This window comes from Notothenia rossii (genome assembly GCF_949606895.1).
Source record: "Notothenia rossii genome assembly, chromosome: 5".
NCBI classification, from domain to species: Eukaryota; Metazoa; Chordata; class Actinopteri; order Perciformes; family Nototheniidae; genus Notothenia; species Notothenia rossii.
The window spans coordinates 48,797,811-48,816,833 of record NC_136903.1 but is presented as its reverse complement, the minus strand read 5'-3'; the positions used below and the strand labels follow the sequence as shown (position 1 = coordinate 48,816,833).

Genomic DNA, 19,023 nt, shown 5'->3' with positions numbered 1-19,023 from the left:
TCTTCATGACCATATTCTACAAGTAATAAGCCATTAGTTGAGAGTTTTTCTTCAATAACCCTCTAATCTAAACAAAGCGGTATAAAACATTGTTTTGACTGGTGCGAACGGTCGGGATTGAAGCCGGGCCGGCTAAAATGATTGGTCGTGCTTTTTACAGCGCCACGGCTTCCACGGATGTTAAGAGCATTCCATAGAATATAACACAAAGTGTATCTCAGGACCTCTGTCCATCAGAACCAGAACCTCTCTCCATCAGGACCAGAACCTCTCTCCATCAGGACCAAAACCTCTCTCCATCAGGACCAACACCTCTCTCCACCAGGACCAGAACCTCTCTCCATCAGGACCAACACCTCTCTCCATCAGGACCAAAACCTCTCTCCATCAGGACCAGAACCTCTCTCCATCAGGACCAACACTTCTCTCCACCAGGACCAGAACCTCTCTCCATCAGAACGTCTCTCCATCAGGACCAGAACCTCTCTCCACCAGAATCTCTCTCCATCAGGACCAAAACCTCTCTCCATCAGGACCAAAACCTCTCTCCATCAGGACCAACACCTCTCTCCACAAGGACCAGAACCTCTCTCCATCAGGACCAACACCTCTCTCCATCAGGACCAAAACCTCTCTCCATCAGGACCAAAACCTCTCTCCATCAGGATCAGAACCTCTCTCCATCAGGACCAACACTTACCTCCACCAGGACCAGAACCTCTCTCCATCAGAACCTCTCTCCATCAGGACCAGAACCTCTCTCCATCAGAATCTCTCTCCATCAGGACCAAAACCTCTCTCCATCAGGACCAAAACCTCTCTCCATCAGGACCAGAACCTCTCTCCATCAGGACCAACACCTCTCTCCATCAGGACCAGAACCTCTCTCCATCAGAACCTCTCTCCATCAGGACCAGAACCTCTCTCCACCAGAACCTCTCTCCATCAGGACCTCTGTCCATCAGGATCAGAACCTCTCTCCATCAGGATTAGGACCAGAACCTCTCTCCATCAGGACCAAAACCTCTCTCCATCAGGACCAGAACCTCTCTCCATCAGAACCTCTCTCCATCAGGACCAGAACATCTCTCCATCAGGACCAGAACCTCTCTCCATCAGGACCAACACCTCTCTCCATCAGGACCTCTCTCCATCAGGACCAGAAACTCTCTCCATCAGGACCAACACCTCTCTCCATCAGGACCTCTCTCCATCAGGACCAGAACCTCTCTCCATCAGGACCAACACCTCTCTCCATCAGGACCTCTCTCCATCAGGACCAGAACCTCTCTCCATCAGGACCAGAACCTCTCTCCATCAGAACCTCTCTCCATCAGGACCAGAACCTCTTTTCATCAGGACCAGAACCTCTCGCCACCTGAACAGTTTCTTCCCCTCCGCTACCGGCCTCATCAACAAGGCTCGCCCCCCCCACTGACACTTTACCTCAGCCACAACGCAGACTCTATGCATTACAATAATGCACACAAGATACATTATATCTGTTTTATTTATTTTTTCCCTGTACAAGGCTCATTCCCCATGATCACAAAACGATCCCTAGTCTGAGTGCCAATGACCTCATATTATATCTGTCATTAAAGTTACATCACCCATTATGCAATTGTCTTTCGTTTATTCTCTTGTGTCTTCTCTTGACTGAATTACATAGTCCTGTCTTTAACTAAATGTAAAGTCCTTCTACTACACCCTTTTAATTCCCTACCGATTTTCAATCTTCCCAAACTATAACAAATAAAAATGACACTCCATAGACACTGGACTCGACTTTTGGTGGACACCGTTTGCAGCGTGTCTGTGATCGCATCATACAAACAGTCCTCTGTGTTTCTGAAAGAGAAACAATGTGCAGACCGGGGGTAAGGGGTAATGCTGCGGGAAAGGCAGCGTTACCCCCGACGAGGCATTTGAGTCCTACAGGATTTCCCCGTTAATATCAGTGTCTCGAAAACACATGTTGGCGACTGAAAGACATCCAGTGTTTGGTGTTTTCCGGAAGCATCCTACAGTGTCTCAACTGAAAAAGGACCACAAACACACACAAAATATAATACAATTTTGAGATTTGGGGATATTTATCTCACGTTCTTTCACTTTTTCTGACATTTTCAACACCAAACATGTCGTTAATGTCTCTGTTTAGTGAACTACAGCAATCTGAAAGCCTGTACATTATTTATATCACACTTTATCAGTAGAAAAATGCAGGAAATGATTTTTTTAATGCAGTATTTTCTGATATATCGCCCAACACAAAGATATTTTGCTCTGTGCAAACCTTTGACTCTAATATGCCATCAACATGAAACAAGAATATGAAACTGGCTTTATCCAATGTTCACACAAGAGTTCCACATCCTGACACATCCTTCATCTACACTGTCTCAACTAAAAGAGGACCAGAAACACATTAAAAATATAATAAAATGTGGAGACTTTGGGATATTTATCTCCAATTCTTTTACTTTTCGGGCATTTTACAGACCAGACATGTCGTTGATGTCACTGTTTACCAAACTACCACTTTTTCGGAAAAATGCATAAAATTATGCAATATATTTTAAATACATGGTTTATACATGTGATTACTGGGGTTCCATTTCTTCTGATTACCTAATTTGGGCGAGCACATTTGCCGCGTGCAAGCCTACCTCTTTTGGATTTGGAAAGGTTGGCATGTATGCGTTACATTACTTAGCCTTGTCATTTGTATTAGCCGTAATATGAAGTAAACCAAAATGTTAAACAGTAAGAGTAGTCATGATGGTAAGTATTTTGTGAAACATTTGAAGAGTAGCCTATCACCCCCTCCACCAGGTGCTAAGGGGGCGGGAGGTAGGCTAACGCCACATTAGCATCGGGGATCTTTTCTACTTCATGCTATCTGCACAAATGGTTAACATTGAACATTAAAATATCAGGCAGTTCAGGGAGAGTCGAGGGAAGGCAGGCAGCTTTGCATGACATTCTTCTGTACGTGTTTCATTGTGATGATAGTGAGAGTGAGTCAATCTGTTTGTTGGAAAGACAGTAGTTGAGTGATTACTGACAGCAAATTATTAAAAGAGATAATCATTCAGTGTTGTTACTTTAAAGTGTTGTTACTGACCTTTTTCTCTTTTATTTTCTTTACCTCACCTGTAACTGCTGAGACCCTGAGGAACATGCACACTGGACTGACCTGTTCTGGCAACCTGATTTCCACTGTACGTAATAGTATTTGGTTATGGTATATTATTTATATACATCAAAGGCACAATGCACCCCCCAGAGACACACATGTATTGAGTGTGATATTTTGCATTGGTCATGTGAAATCATCTTTCCATACTAGAAAACTGTAGGAGCGGCAACTTGTTTTGAAATTGAATTTTTAATATCTGATAATAAAGTTGATCTGTTTTCTTTATTCTTCTCTCTTCCCGGCTCCATCCATCACCATTCTCTGTTCCTGCTGGTCCTGCTTGCTAATCAATGCTCATATGTTTTTACAAAATTACAAATAAAGTCAATGTAATGTATGACATGAAGTTGTGCTTCATTCTGAGTCAATAATAAATTCATTCTGCCTTCAACTGCAAACTTATTGTGGACTGCACCGACATCCATGTAGCTGCCCCCCCCCCCCCCCCCCCCAGTAAGATGAACCAAGCAAAGTTGACATACTCAACATACAGATGTGCTCTTAAGTTTACATGTAGAATTTGTGAAATATTGGTAATAACAGGTTTAAATGATTATTTGTAATTCATTATATAATTTTCTCATTGTAGACGAGCAGACAGGGAGCCAGATGAGAAAAGCAGAATATGCAGCTGCCACTTTCCACATGGAAAAGAGAAAGGGCCAAGTGTATTTGAGTGGACAAAAGAGAAATCCCAAATACGAAAAATAAAATTATACAATTTACAGATATGTATACAAATATATATATATCCTATATACACCATCATGTATAATGATGGTGTATGATGTAGAAGGAAGTGTGGTAGATAACAAGTAAATATAGAGTTACATACAGATCCATGTTACAGCAAAAGATGGAATAACTAAGAAGCACGCAGTATAATAATAATTACATGCAACAATTAAATAACTGCTCAGCATCTCCACCACAATCCTAATCTGCTGTGTCCTGTTTTCCTCCCCTCTGCATAACACCCCATCACACATACGAAACACAACGCAGAGTCCGAGGGTGTTAAGAGTATGTTTATTTAAATGTCCTCCTCTCTACTGGCCAACAGAGGGAGCATATGCTGGGTGTAGAATTGTTCCAGGAGGAGGAGATTTCCATGCCATGCAGGGTATTTGGGGATGGGGATGATGATCGCCTCCTTCGTGGTCCACAGTAGCAGAGACTCCGGTCGGTCGGACTCCGGTCAGTAAGTGCAGCTGTTATATAATATACAATACATTTTTGAAAAACATTTGATCAACAAAAAAGGATTTGGTCAGGATCTAGAGTCAGTGTGTAGTTTATTAATTAATCAATTCTCTCTACATTAGGAAAACACATACCAGTGTACCAGAAGGAGTCACACACAGCTGTGCCTAGATAACCAAACAAATTGACAAGATAACCAAAATCCTTGAATCTACACACAGCAAATAAACTCAAATGACACAACGAGATGTAAAAGGAGATCACACATATAGTCAATATAAAACTGTCCGCTTCAATCTGAAGAGCAACTAAAACAAAAGACGGGAGTGTATCTTGTTCTTGTGAACCCTAATGTTATCCACAGCATACACAGAGACCACAAAGTTCTTAAGGAGAAAACGAGTTGCTAAAACAAAACACGTTAGTGTACCTTGTTAGCTAATGTTAGCTAGCTGAGATTAACATTAAACATTGCACTCATATTACTCACTGAAACCTTGTAAAGCCGGTCCCGCATGCTGGGTCTTACAGAACCGACTAACTCCCCTTTCGTGTATGTACAGCTCTCAACATGCCCAGACTTGTAGTGATTTACACCTCGTTTTATACTTTTTTGCCTCATTCTGAAAGAAACAGGTGAAATTTGCTAACGTGACGGCCATCTTTGTGATGGTGACACGTATTGTGCGAGACCAGAGACCTGTAGTTCACTGAGCGGTTTCACATAAAAAAATGTGTAACTTCACAGTTTTATGACACATTTTTTTTTTTTTTACTCGCAAAATGTTCTTTTAATTTGACAAACATCATATGTGTCATTCGTGGCATAATTCAAACGGGGGTCCCATGGGTCGGAAGTAGATGGGCGGGACTTCGCCTCTCTATTCAGGATAGGATCAGCCTGATCCAGATTACGATTTTTCAAGATGACTAAATCCTGGGCCCAGGAGTTCAAAACTTTTAATCTCAATCAGATCCGATCAGATTTTGAAATCACATTTTTTGTGATCCAGGATCAGACAAGTCGGCCAAATTTTGTCCCTGGAGTTCAAAGCAATTCAGGATAGGATCAGCCTGATCCAGATTACGATTTTTCAAGATGACTAGATCTTGAATATCAGTGCTTTAATCCTACCGATCGCCATCTAGTGGACATGAAAAATAATACAAGGAAGACAAGAGACCACATTGCAGAGACATCTATAATGTGTAATTATATTTTTAAATACATAAAGGACATCAAATCACAATTAAATTGTAATTTAAAAAAATACTCCCACTAGGGTAACAACAATAAAACATTAATTCAAAGGCAGCTGGATCATCCAGGCGTGCTTTGAGGAGCTGAATTCTCAGTGAGGTTTCAGTTTGCTGAAGCCGGCACAGCTGTATTTGTTCTTCGGCCAGACGGATCTGCATCTCTGCCCTCTCCGTTTCAAGGCTCAATAGAGTCTCGTAGGCATCATCCCTCTGCTCTGGTTTTCTGGTGCGCTTGCAATTTCTCTTTAGAGGTGGCTATTGCAGTGTGTCATCGGGCCTGGCTGAAGGTCCAGCTTCTGGATCCACATGGGTCAGGAGGACCTCGTCTTGAATGGTGTGTGTCACATCAGGTGCATTGACGACCTGAAATGAAAGTTTATTAATATACTTTAAACCCCTTAATAAGATGATCACAAGCATGCAAGCTCCTGGAAAATTGTAGTACTAGGATGCTATATAAGACATATAGCCATTGTAGTACTATGAAAATAACAATTATACAAAATAATAATTGTAGTTCTATAGGGACACGGATAAAATCACACATACCTGCGACTCACCATCCAGTACAACGTTTGGTATTCCATGTAATGATTGAGACTGCTGACCACCAATGATGTCAAGTACCACATCTGTGTATTGTCCCCTTTTATATGCTTTGTTACCCGTCTGTGGGTTTTTAGCCTGGCTGTGGTCTTTGGTAGCTTGCTGCTTCAAATTCTTCCACCTCAACCTCACTTGGTCCACCGTCCTCTTGTGTCCAGATCCTGTGGCATCACATTGTCTGTAACTTCCATCCATATTCCCCTCTTTACTTTAGTCGCTCCACCCTCTCTGTTAAAGCTACCAACTATGGAGTCATAATTGTTCCTTACACCCTGCAGCAGTGCATGGGTCTCAGCAGATGTAAAATTAGGCCCTTTTTTTTGTCCATCTTTCCAACTCAATGGTTTGGTCAGGTCAGCAATTAGTTTTATAGGTCTGGCCTTGCTATTAATTACATCATTAACCACAGGCCCGAACCAATCTGGATATGCATTCCAGGTGTGTATTTGCAATTACTTGTTGTTCAGAGACTGATGTAGGCCTACTGACTGAAACAACAGTCAGAACACAGTCATGGCAGGGATTGTTCACATCTTCCATGCTGGAAGGAGAGGTTACCGCCAAAGGGTCCACACCGAGCGCCCCAAACCTCTCCAACATTACACAACAGAAGAACTTTACAATCGTTTTCAATTTGTACTTGATGACATCAACTACATTGCTGATCTGGTCAGGCCACAACTGCTGTGCTGAACCTTGCGGAGTCATGCTCTGACTGTAGAGGAACAGGTCCTCATTGCCCTGCGCTTTTACGCATGTGGAACATTCTATGAGGTCATAGCTGACATTATGGGAGTCCACAGGACAACAGTGGGTGAAGTGGTGACAGCTGTGTCTGATGCACTGGCTCGCCTGCTGGATCACTTTGTGACTTTTACCACTGATGGCCAGATTGCCAAAGTGAAGCAGAAGTTTTTTCTTCTGGGAGACATGCCCAACACCATTGGGGTGATCGACTGCACCCATGTACATATTCAAGCACCTTGTCAGAGGGAGTGGGAATATGTCAACAGGAAAAGGAGGCACAGCATCAATGTGCAACTTGTGGGAGATGCTGACCTTGCCATCACCAACTTTGTTGTGAGATGGCCTGGGTCAGTCCATGATGCACGTATCTTCAGAGAGAGCCGGTTGTTCACTGAATTCCAAACCAACAGGACGGATGGAGTTATATTAGCCGACAGTGCCTACCCACTCCTACCATGGGTGATGACACCTTTTCCCACGGCCAACACTCCCTCACAGATGCGCTACAACAACGCCCATGGAAGAACAAGGTGTGCCATTGAGCGCTTGAATGGACTACTGAAGAGGCGTTTTGCATGCCTCAACTATCTGAGAGTGGAACCCCAAGGAGCAGACCAAATAACACTGGCTTGTATTGTGCTACACAATCAATCAATCAATCAATCAATCAATCAATGTTTATTTATATAGCCCCATATCACAAATGTTACATTTGTCTCAGTGGACATCACAGTTTGTACAGAATATCAGTATGACAATACGACACCCTCTGTCCTTAGACCCTCACATCGTACAAGGAAAAAGTTCCGGAGAAAACCCCACAGTTTAAAGGGAAAAATGGGAGAAACCTCAGGGAGAGCAACAGAGGAGGGATCCCTCTCCCAGGACGGACAGACGTACAATAGATGCCGTGTGTAAATTGAAAAGATAATACATTTGCAACATAGGTAGTCCAAATGTTTGGAAATGCATGTGTGTATAATAGGAAGATGAATCCACGAGGATATCCATCCAGGACTTATGATCCAGGACCACAGCCACGACTCAAGATCCAGGACTCGCGATCCATGACACAGGACCGCAGGATCATCCACGAGTCCGGATCCCGGCGTATATAGACACCAAAAAGAAAGACATTTGGGGAAGCTGGGTTAATCGGAACATGAGAGTACACAGGTATAGACAGAGAGAAGGAAGAAGTAAGATGTCCCCCGACAAACTAAGCCCATATCAGCAAAACTAGGGGCTGAATCTAATCAGCCCTAACTATAAGCTTTATCAAAAAGGAAGGTCTTAAGCGGACTCTTAAAAACGGATAGGGTGTCTGCCGTCCGAACACAAACTGGAAGCTGATTCCACAAAAGTGGAGCTTGATAAGAAAAGACTCTGGCTCCCATTGTACTTTTAGAGACTCTAGGAACAACCAACAACCCTGCATTCTTGGAACGCAATGCCCTAGTAGGACAGTAGGGTATAATGAGTTATTTAAGGTAAGATGGCGCCTGCCCATTAAGGGCTTTGTAGGCGAGAAGAAGAATTTTAAATTCTATCCTGTGTTCTATAGGGAGCCAGTGTGAGGCAGCCAGAACAGGAGTAATGTGGTCCCTTTTCCTAACTCTGGTTAGTCCACGAGCTGCAGCATTTTGAATCAGCTGAAGCGACTTGACTGACTTCTTGGTACACCCTGATAATAAGGAGTTACAATAATCCAGCCTTGAAGTAACAAATGCATGGACTAGTTTCTCTGATCGTTTTGAGGCAAGATATGCCTGATTTTTGCAATGTTACGTAGATGGAAGTAGGCGGTCCTTGAAATTGATTTTATGTGGGCGTTAAAGGATAAATCCTGATCAAATATAACACCAAGATTCTTTACAGTCTCACTGGAGGCCAAATGAATGCCATCCATAGTTAGTATATCTTTAGATAATTTGTTTCGTAGATTCTTCGGGCCAAGTACAATAACTTCAGTTTTGGTCGTGTTTAACATAAAAAAATGTAAGGTCATCCACGTTTTTAAGTCCTTGAGGCAGTCTTGAATTTTATTTAGATGATTAATTTCATCAGGCTTGATTGATAAATATAGTTGAGTATCATCCGCATAACAATGAAAGTTTACAGAATGATTCCTTATAATATTGCCTAACGGAAGCATATATAATGTGAACAAAATAGGTCCGAGCACTGAGCCCTGTGGCACTCCATGGCTAACTTTGGTTTGCGTGGAAGATTCATCATTGTAACGTACAAACTGAGAGCGTTCAGATAGATAGGACCTAAACCAGCCTAAAGCAGTTCCCTGTATGCCAACTAAGTGCTCTAGTCTTTGCAATAGGATATCATGGTCGATAGTATCAAATGCAGCACTGAGATCGAGCAAAACAAGAATAGAGACAAGTCCCTTGTCTGAGGCTATTAGAATGTCATTTGTGACTTTAACCAGAGCTGTCTCTGTGCTATGATGTGTTCTAAAGCCAGACTGAAAATCTTCGAATAAATCATAGTTTTTTAAGTAATCACACAGCTGTTTTGCGACTTTTTTCTCAAGAATTTTTGAGAGGAACGGAAGATTAGAAATAGGTCTATAGTTGGCTAAAACCTCTGGATCGAAGTTGTGCTTTTTAAGAAGCGGTTTTATCGCTGCTACTTTGAATGATTGTGGAACATAGCTGGATAATAAAGACATATTCATAATATTTAATAAAGAGGTGCTAATTAATGGAAAAACTTATTTTAACAGCTTAGTTGGAATCGGGTCTAAGATACACGTTGATGGTTTAGAAGATAATTTAATTTAATTATTCAAGGTTTATGGCTGAAAAGCATTCTAGTTTACTATCTAGTGTAATATTAGAACTTACGTTTCCGGGAGCTGTTGATAATACTATACTGGTCAAAGGCAAGAGGTCATTAATTTTGTTAAATTCTATCGTTAAAAAAGCACATAAAATCATTACTACTGAGTGCTATGGGAATAGAAGGCTCAATCGAGCTGTGGCTCTCTGTCAGCCTGGCTACAGTGCTGAAAAGAAATCTTGCATTATTCTTATTCTCATCTATTAATGAAGAGTAGTTGGCTGCTCTCGCTTTACGCAGTGCTTTCTTATATTCATTGAGAGTAATATGCCAAATTAAACGAGATTCTTCAAGTTTAGTGGAACGCCATATCCTTTCAAGTTGTCTCGACTTTTGTTTTATTTTGCGGGTTTCGGCATTATGCCATGGAGCTAATCTATGTTGTTTTATTTTCTTCCTTTTCAAAGGAGCAACAGAGTCTAATTTTATTCGCAGCGCATCTGTAGCACTATCAACAACATGATCAATTTGGGGTGGTGTACATTTTGTATAAGTTTCCTCCCTTACATGCAGACATGCTATCGAGTTAAGTATTGGTGGAATCTCTTCTTTAAATTTGGCTATAGCACTAACAGATAGGTTTCTGCTGCAGGAGCTTTTGACTAATGCTTTGTAGTCTAGTAACAGTACTTCAAAAGTTACTAAGAAATGGTCGGATAAAGCAGGATTATGCAGTTCGACTAAAGTTGCTCAATTTCAATACCATAAGTCAGAACAAGGTTGAGAGTGTGATTATAGCAGTGGGTTGGTTTATTTACACTCTGACAGAAACCAACATAATCTAATATAGAGTTAAATGCAAAATATTAAAGTCACCTACGATAATTACTTTATCTGTTTTAAGTACCAAAGCTGATAAAAACTCAGAGAATTCTGATAAGAATTCTGAATAAGGACCTGGTGCACGGTACACTGTAACAAATAAGATTGGCTGCAAAGTTTTCCAGGTCGGATGCGTAAGACTAAAAACGAGGCTTTCAAAGGAGGTATAATTTAATTTTTGTTTAGTATTGATAAGTAAACTTGAGTCAAAGGTTGCTGCAACTCCACCTCCTCGGCCCGTGCGTCGGGCAATATGAGTATTGATATGGCTGGGTGGAGTGGCATCATTTATGCTGACATATTCTTCATGTCTCAACCAAGTTTCAGTGAGACAGCATATATCAATATTATAATCTGATATTAAATCATTTACCAATATTGCTTTAGATGCTAGAGATCTTATGTTTTAAGAGACCACATTTAATCTTCCTGTTTTGTTGCACTGTAGTAGTTGTTACATTTACTTTTATTAGGTTATTATGTATGACACCTCTATTAGGTTTTACCTTAAATTGTCCTTGGGCAGACACACACACCGTTAATATTGGGTATTTTATTGGGTTCGGGATTCCTATGGATGACTGCCTAGGAGAGAACGCAGAGAATCGTGTTAAGACTGCGACTCTGCCTCCTGGTCTCAACTCCAGTTTGTCATGGATTAAGTCCACAAAGCCCTGAAATGTTTACAGAAATTAGATTTGCACCTTCCAAAGTAGGATGAATGCCGTCTCTCTTAATCAGACCAGGTTTTCCCCAGAAGGCTGTCCAATTATTTACGAAGCCCACATTGTTTGCTGGGCACCACCAAGACAACCAGCGCTGAAATGATGACATGCGGCTATACTAGTCATCCTTGATCAGATTGGTGAGGGGACCGGAGAACATTACGGTGTCCGACATTGTTTTAGCATAACTACACACCGACGCCACATTAAGTTTGGTGCATTCTGATTGGCATAAACGAACATCATTACCACCGACGTGAATAACAATCCTACTGTATTTACGTTTATTTTTAGCCAGCAGTTTAAGATGCGCCTCAACGTCGCCCGCTCTGGCCCCCGGAATGCATGTGATTGTGGAGGCTTCGGTCTCTAAATTCACGTGTCTCAAAATAGAGCTACCAATAACCAGAGTTGGCTTCTCAGCGGGTGTCTCGCTGAGTGGGGAATATCTGTTAGATACATGAACGGGTTGGTGGGGACCTGCAGGTTTCGCGTTATGCCCCTTCTGAACAGTCACCCAATCTCCCTGCTGCTCGGGAGTTGCCGGGGGACGGCTAAGAGGAGCTACCTTTTGCCGGTCCGCACCGGCTAACATGGGCTTTACTGTAGCTGAGTTACTTTCTAAGATGCGGAGCCGGGCTTCTATGGCTATGATTCCCGCCTCCAACCTAACAACTATACTACATTTAACACATGTATCGGTACCAGTAAAGGAGGTAGGGAAGTAACCAAACATGAGACAGTTAGAGCAGGAAATAGCACCCGAAGGTGGGGAAAGAGCCATGGCTAGCTATCAAGCTAAAGTAGCTACCGTTAGCAAACCCGAAAAGAGTGTAGGCAACTGTGGAGTTACAGTCGCTAAGAGAAGGAGAGTTGTGAGTTCTTAAGCTGTGGTAACGTGTGATTAAAACGTCAGGCAGTTGCCGTGATCAAGAGTTTTAAAACGATCGATTAAGTTTAAGATAATAGGCTATCAGCAACAGAACAGGCACACGGGATACCCGGAGATGACAACAACAACAACAACAACAACAACAACAACAACCGGAAGTTACAACATGCTTACCGCAATAGTGGTCCGTGCAGCGGATGCTGTGTGATGCTGTAGCAGCCCGTTGAACTCAACACAATATCGCTGTCCATCGCAGAGTCCCCCTCTCTGACATCGATGATCCCCCAGAGCCCCTCGCACCTGCTGATAATCTAGGCCCACCTATGGATTTCCCTCTAAATGAGAGACTGAGTGGTGGGGCAAGGCGAGATGCTATTGTCCGCAATTACTTTTGAAAGGTGATGACAGATGATGGACTTTTTTTTGTTGAAGATATTTTTTCTTTAATCTAAATCACATTTGTGATTGACAATTCTTTGCTGTGATACTTTTATAAGCATAAACATTTATGTCATCAACATTTAGTTGAAAACAAAATAGGCCACCACAAATGTGAGCAAAAATGGAAAAAATAAAATGTATTTCCCATGAAGGCTAAACATGGTGTATTATTTCAGTTAACAAATGTTGCCATCTTATTTAAATTGAAACATATTTTAAAATAAATTGTACAGTACATGTTGCTCTGGTAATCCACTGGAAATCCACCCCTCTGGTGGGATCAGGATAATCCAGTTTTTTGGGATCAAACTGATCCCAATTCTGTGTTGTCGGTTTTAACTACCAATTTTGAAGATTTGATCCAGATTAAAGCTTGGATTTAATGTCCTGATCTGATCGGATATCAAAGTGATCCTAATCCTGTTATTCGGTTTTAAACTCCCCAAAATCCAAATCTGATTTGATCAGATAGGGATTAAAAGTTTTGAACTCCTGGGCCCTGGGCCAGAGGGGTGGATTTTCAGTGGATTACCAGAGCAACATGTACTGTACAATTTATTTTTAAATATGTTTTAATATAAATAAGATGGCAAAGTTTGTTAACTGAAATAATACACAATTTTTAGCCTTCATGGCAAATCAATTTTATTTTTCATTTTTTGGTCACGTTTGTGGTGGCCTATTTTCAGTGGCGAACCGTCAGGGCCCGCTAGGCCCTCTCAGAGGGCCTAAGATATTCTAAAAAATTATATTTTAAAACATTAAAAAAAGATATATATATTTATTATATTTTATATTTTTCATTAGTTTTATCAAAATAACTTGATTTAATTGTATTTAAAATAACATTTCCAGAGAAATAAATCCTTCGAATCTGCCTGTTCAGTTTCTGTTTGAATGTGAAGGGTTAAATGAAAGAAGCTCCTTGAGCCATCTCTGCAAGTCACTGTGAAGACAGGAGCTGATTGGTGGTCCTGCTGTAAATTCACAGAGGGCCCGCTATAGTAACTCAACGAGAGAGTAATGTCAAATGATAGCACAATTGACCAATCATAAATATTCCCTCTAAATGGGTGGGCTTTATTTTCGCGGACTTTGTGACAAGTTCCGCCCGCTGTGAAGTTTATCAGAGTCTATATATATATAATATAATATCTAATAATAAATAATACAATTCAATAACGTGTTTCAACCACCAGGTGTCCCTTTCTATCAGCTCTGCACCGTTATGGTGTAAATAAAGCCTATCTACCAATTGGATCAAATATAAAAGTCAGCCGAATTAGTGTTGATACTGCAAGGACACGTATTGTGTGAAAAGAAATGTAAGATGTTGTTTAATTGATTATATATTTATGATCCACGTCACATTTTCAGTTTTGGCGGCAGTTCTTCCTGTTTGTCTAGAAGTCTTCTCAGCAGGGCTCTATAAATCGAGAACTACGGCAGATCTGTAATATTTAATGCAGCCGAACCGTGTATTACAATGCCGTTATATGATGACTTTCAAAGAGAAAAGCAAGCATACTCGGAATAAAGTATTATTTTATTTTAAAAAAACGTTTTCAGATTTAACATCACATAAACACCAAATCCCAGCATGCATTGCGGCTAAATCATCCAATCATCGAGCTGAGGATCTTGCCTAGTCAGTTTCCGGTTTCGTTTATCACCGATGTATTTTGTTCTACACACATTCCTTCACATTTACATTTTAATTTGCATTGAAGTATTTTGTGAGGCCTTCTAACATGTTTTTAAATATAACTACGGTTGTAGTTGAAGAGTTTGTAAATTAACATGAACCGAAGCTGTTGCCTGGCAACTCAATCGCACAACGTCACGTCCGTTAATTCCACATCCACACTTATGATCCACACGCATGGATTAACATCGATTTAATACATTAATGTAGCCTTTGTTTCTGCTAAAAGAGGTGTCGACCAGCGGGGGAAACAAGAAAATCGGCGTAATCGAGTGTGAGTATTAAAAAATAAATCATTACGTCGGGGTAGCATTTGCTTGGCATTTCCGGTTATTTCTCCACTGGTTAACATGGGTTAAAAATACCGTGTAACTGTCACATTTGAAGGGACGAAATCGTGACATCTTCACGTCTCCAAGCCATACTTGCCAACCCTACCGATTTTTGCGGGAGACTCCCGATTTCACTGCCCTCTCCCGGTTTCCTCCAGGGGTTATATTTCTCCCCCATTTCTCTTGATTTCTGATAAAATCAGATGTACTCACGAGTCACGACTGTTTCCACTCGGACTTTAATACAGCTACACCATTGTTTGGTTTCCATGGTAGCGCGTCTCTTTAGTAGCGCGCGCAACTGAAAGTCTGAGAGGGTGAGGCAGATAGTCACAGAAAACAGAACAAGAATCGACAACTCTACCCTCTGCTCACTCCTTTCCTGTATAATACAGGTCCAGCCCACACATATGCTTGCTCCATCAAGACAGTGCACTTACAACTACAATAAGCATGTTAATGTTAATCTAATACAGATTCATAATACAGCCCCCCCCCGCTGTGGTTTTGAAATGCTCCCGATTTCTGAGGTCTCAAGGTTGGCAAGTATGCTCCCAGCATGGTAAATCATCACATGTTCACCTCTCGCCGTGATACCGGGTTGGCCAGGCCTGTAAGTGACGCTGTAGCCACAAAAGCAGTGAAGAATACTTCCTGCGCATGGTTGCCATGGTTGCCCTTCAAGCGTTTGCTCCAAGCCCCCAGGAAGTGCGCCGGACTCAGATGAAAATATTCCTGGTGGCCAAACGGCGCTACTACACTTCCGTTTGGTTGCCAGGCCCGGAAACACTTTTTCCCATTGACTAACATGGGGAAAGAGTGGTCTGTAATTTGTTGAATAATTTTTTTTAGATTAAATAAACTACCCAGTATGAACACTTATTAAAAACATTAATTCCTCAAGTTGTAAAAATGTGCTAATAACGTTATTCTGAGAGTTATTTCCCTCTGCATTATGAACGCGCATCTGACCCACGGGACCGCGCCGCCCGGCACGTTCATGTGACATGTTCAGCACTACATGCGTTTATCTTTACCCATGGATGCACAATAACAACGGACCCATATTGCCTTACTGCCATCCCACGGAGCTGTAATAATGGATATATTGCACATGTTTGCTGTAATTCATCATTTTTTAAATATTATACTACAAGGGTTGTATGATGTAAATCTTGTATTAAATAAAGTTAATATTACCGACGTAGATTAACGTCCCTGTAGCTTCTTATTGAACTTGCAATATAGCATTAAAGGAGTTGAACGTTGCTGTTTGCTATTACTATAATACAACACAGGGATAAACCCAGAGTTTACAACCTTTGCATGTGGGCACAACACGTTTTGACCCAGATGAATTAGCTATAGGCCTACCATATGACAGGGGTCGGCAACAGGCGGACCGCGGTCCGGATCCGGACCCAGACGCCGACCTATACGGACCCGAACCTATAATTTTGACGGGACGATTCTATTTTAACCGCCGCCGAAAGGGGGCGAAAGAGACGAGTGAGCGATGCAGGGAGAGAAACACAGAAGAATAGTCGAGAGCGCAGTAGAGAGAAGCGGAGAGGAGAGTGAACAGGCGTGTTAGCGGCAGACAGGTGTTGTGTATTAGTAGAAAGAAATTAATGAAACAAGGGACAGAGGATACGGGTACTCAACTCTTTACTGTTCGTCATGCTTAACTGCCACAGCATCAACTCCCGGGCTTACTCTTCTTCTCTCAACATTGTATGTATACTCTGGTTACACTGCGCCCCCTATTGGCAGGAGTATATTAGAACACAACATTTCCCCCCTTCTTAAAAAGAGTTACTTCTCCCCTTGAACAGCATGCATAACATTAGCATTTTAAACAGACACTTACGTAGTAACCATGAAACCATCTGTAATGATAATAACTTCACATATCACAATATGCAGAACATTTTCAAACATTAATTCAACCACAGTTTAAGTGACATAGTCCTCAATCCAAACAGGCTGCTTTCTGATTCGCTGGTTCCTGCTCTGAGCACCATGCACTGTAGCTGGCTCAGCAGGCCTCACTTCTTCTGATGGAGGAGTGAATGTTTCTGGAAGCACCGACAGGTGTGAAGCATCCCAGGTTTTTCCATTATCAAGTGTGTAACTGTGAGGTCCTTTCTGCTTGGTCACTTTCAGAGGCTCACTGAACTTTGGCTTTCCCTTTTTGACATGCAGCGGGTTTCTCACACGCACCAGGCTTCCCGGATGTATTTTGGGAATCTTGGCATTTCTTTTTGCATCAGAATATGTTTTCATGTGCCACTGTTTCTTTTCCACTCTGTCTCTCAGTTCCTGATCCTGAGTATCCGTAAGCTGTGGCAGGATTGAGAGTTTGGTTCGCATTTTTCTTCCATACATGAGCTGGAACGGAGATGTCCCTGTAGTGGCGTGAGGTGTAGCTCTGTAGACCTGAAGAAACTCAGCAACGTGAGCTTTCCACGGAGCGTTCTCTCTCTGTGCCGTGAGAATGCTTTCCTTCAGCACTCTATTTAGCCTCTCCACCGCTCCATTTCCTTCTGGATGGTAGATTGTAGTCCTGATGTGTTGGATGTCTCTTTCTTCTAGGAAAAAGGCGAGTTCTGAGGATGTGAATTGTGGACCGTTATCTGTCACCACAGACACAGGGTTCCCTTTTTGGCTGAACACTGATCTCATGAAGGTGATCACTGTTGCAGTAGTGCATCTTGGGGCAAAACACACTTCTGGCCATTTTGAATAGTAGTCAGTCATAGTAATAGCAAACTTACAGTCCACCGGACCAGTCTCAAATGGGCCCACGATGTCGAGGGCAAGCTTTTGCCATGGCCCCTGAGGCAGAGGGACTGGTGTCATAGGTGCAGGGTTAGTTTTAGCTGTTTTATCATTCATCTGGCAGGACACACAGGCGGCGATAACCGATTGTACCAGTGCATCCATTTTAGGCCACCAATACAAGTCTCTGAGTCTCTGTTGTGCGTACAATGCCTTGGTGGCTCTCGTGTGCTAAGGATACCATGTGTGAGTGTAGCTTTACTGGAACAACTAACCTGTGACTCCCTCTCAGAATGAGTTGTTCATGTGCAGAAAGTTCATTTCTCACCTGGTAGTACGGCAACATGTTAGCAGGCAGGCCTTTGGATGAAGCTGGCCACCCGTCTGTCATGTAGTTGCGTAGCTGACGTAACTCTGGACAGGAAGTGCAGGCATATGTGAAGTCAGACGAGGGAACAGCAGTCAGCAGGGCAGAGACAGCAGCAACCATCTCTGGTTCCGTGTCTGAGGTATCTGTAGACACTATGGTGGGCCGTGACGGGTCCAAAAGAGCGAGTGATGAACTGTCTGTGATGAGTAGTTTAACCTGCTGAAAACTACTCTGTGCCTCATCAGTCCATGTGAATGTAGCTCTGCGTAGCACATCTCTCATTGGTTCCACCACAGTTGCATAGTTCTGTATGAACTTGGAGTAACACGATGTTAGGCCAAGAAAAGACCTGAGAGTCACTGGATCACTGGGTGATGGAGCATCCCGAATAGCTGCAATGTGGTCATCATTTGGCAGCAGACCTTCCTTGCTTATGCTGTGTCCTAGATACGTTAGTTTGTCCTGGTAGAATTTGCATTTATCTGTGTTGAGACTTAGTCCAGCTTCCTGCAGTCGGTACAGTACTGCTTTCAGGCGGGTTTCATGCTCAGCACGGCATGAGGAGTAAATGATGATATCATCCAGATATGCCTGCACTCCAGGTAAATCTTTCAGCACCATGGACATCATCTTCTGAAATGCTGAGGGTGCTGATGCTAGCCCATAGCAAACTCGCTTGTACCTGAAAAGTCCCTTGTGAGTAATGAAAGCAGTCAGATCTCTGCTGTCCTCATGCAGTGGAAGCTGGTAGTATGCATTAGCCAGGTCGAGGGTTGAGAATATGGTAGCTCCTCTGAGTTCTGAGAAGAGCTCCTCCATGTGTGGAATGGGGTAGCAATCCATTATGACGGCCTTGTTAGGCTCCCTGAGGTCTGTACACATCCTTATTTTAGATGAGTTCTTTCGTTGAGTCACAACGATCGGTGATACCCAGGGAGAGGCATCTATTTTTTCAATGATGTCAGCATCAAGAAGGCGCTTTAACTCTGCAGAAACAGCATCTCTGACTGAGAATGGAAGCCTTCTCAATTTCTGCTGCACAGGCTTCACCTCATCTTTCACTCTTACTTTGTGTACT

The 19,023-nt window shown here is 42.3% G+C and overlaps 1 pseudogene across 1 annotated transcript; it reads left to right on the top strand.

Moving 5' to 3' along the window:
- The first annotated feature begins 6,787 nt into the window (after nt 1-6,787).
- On the top strand, nt 6,788-12,631 carry LOC307038827 (putative nuclease HARBI1; annotated as a pseudogene). The gene is made up of 2 exons: nt 6,788-7,648; nt 12,533-12,631. The product of its transcript is annotated as a putative nuclease HARBI1 (transcript).
- The last annotated feature ends 6,392 nt before the right edge of the window (nt 12,632-19,023 follow it).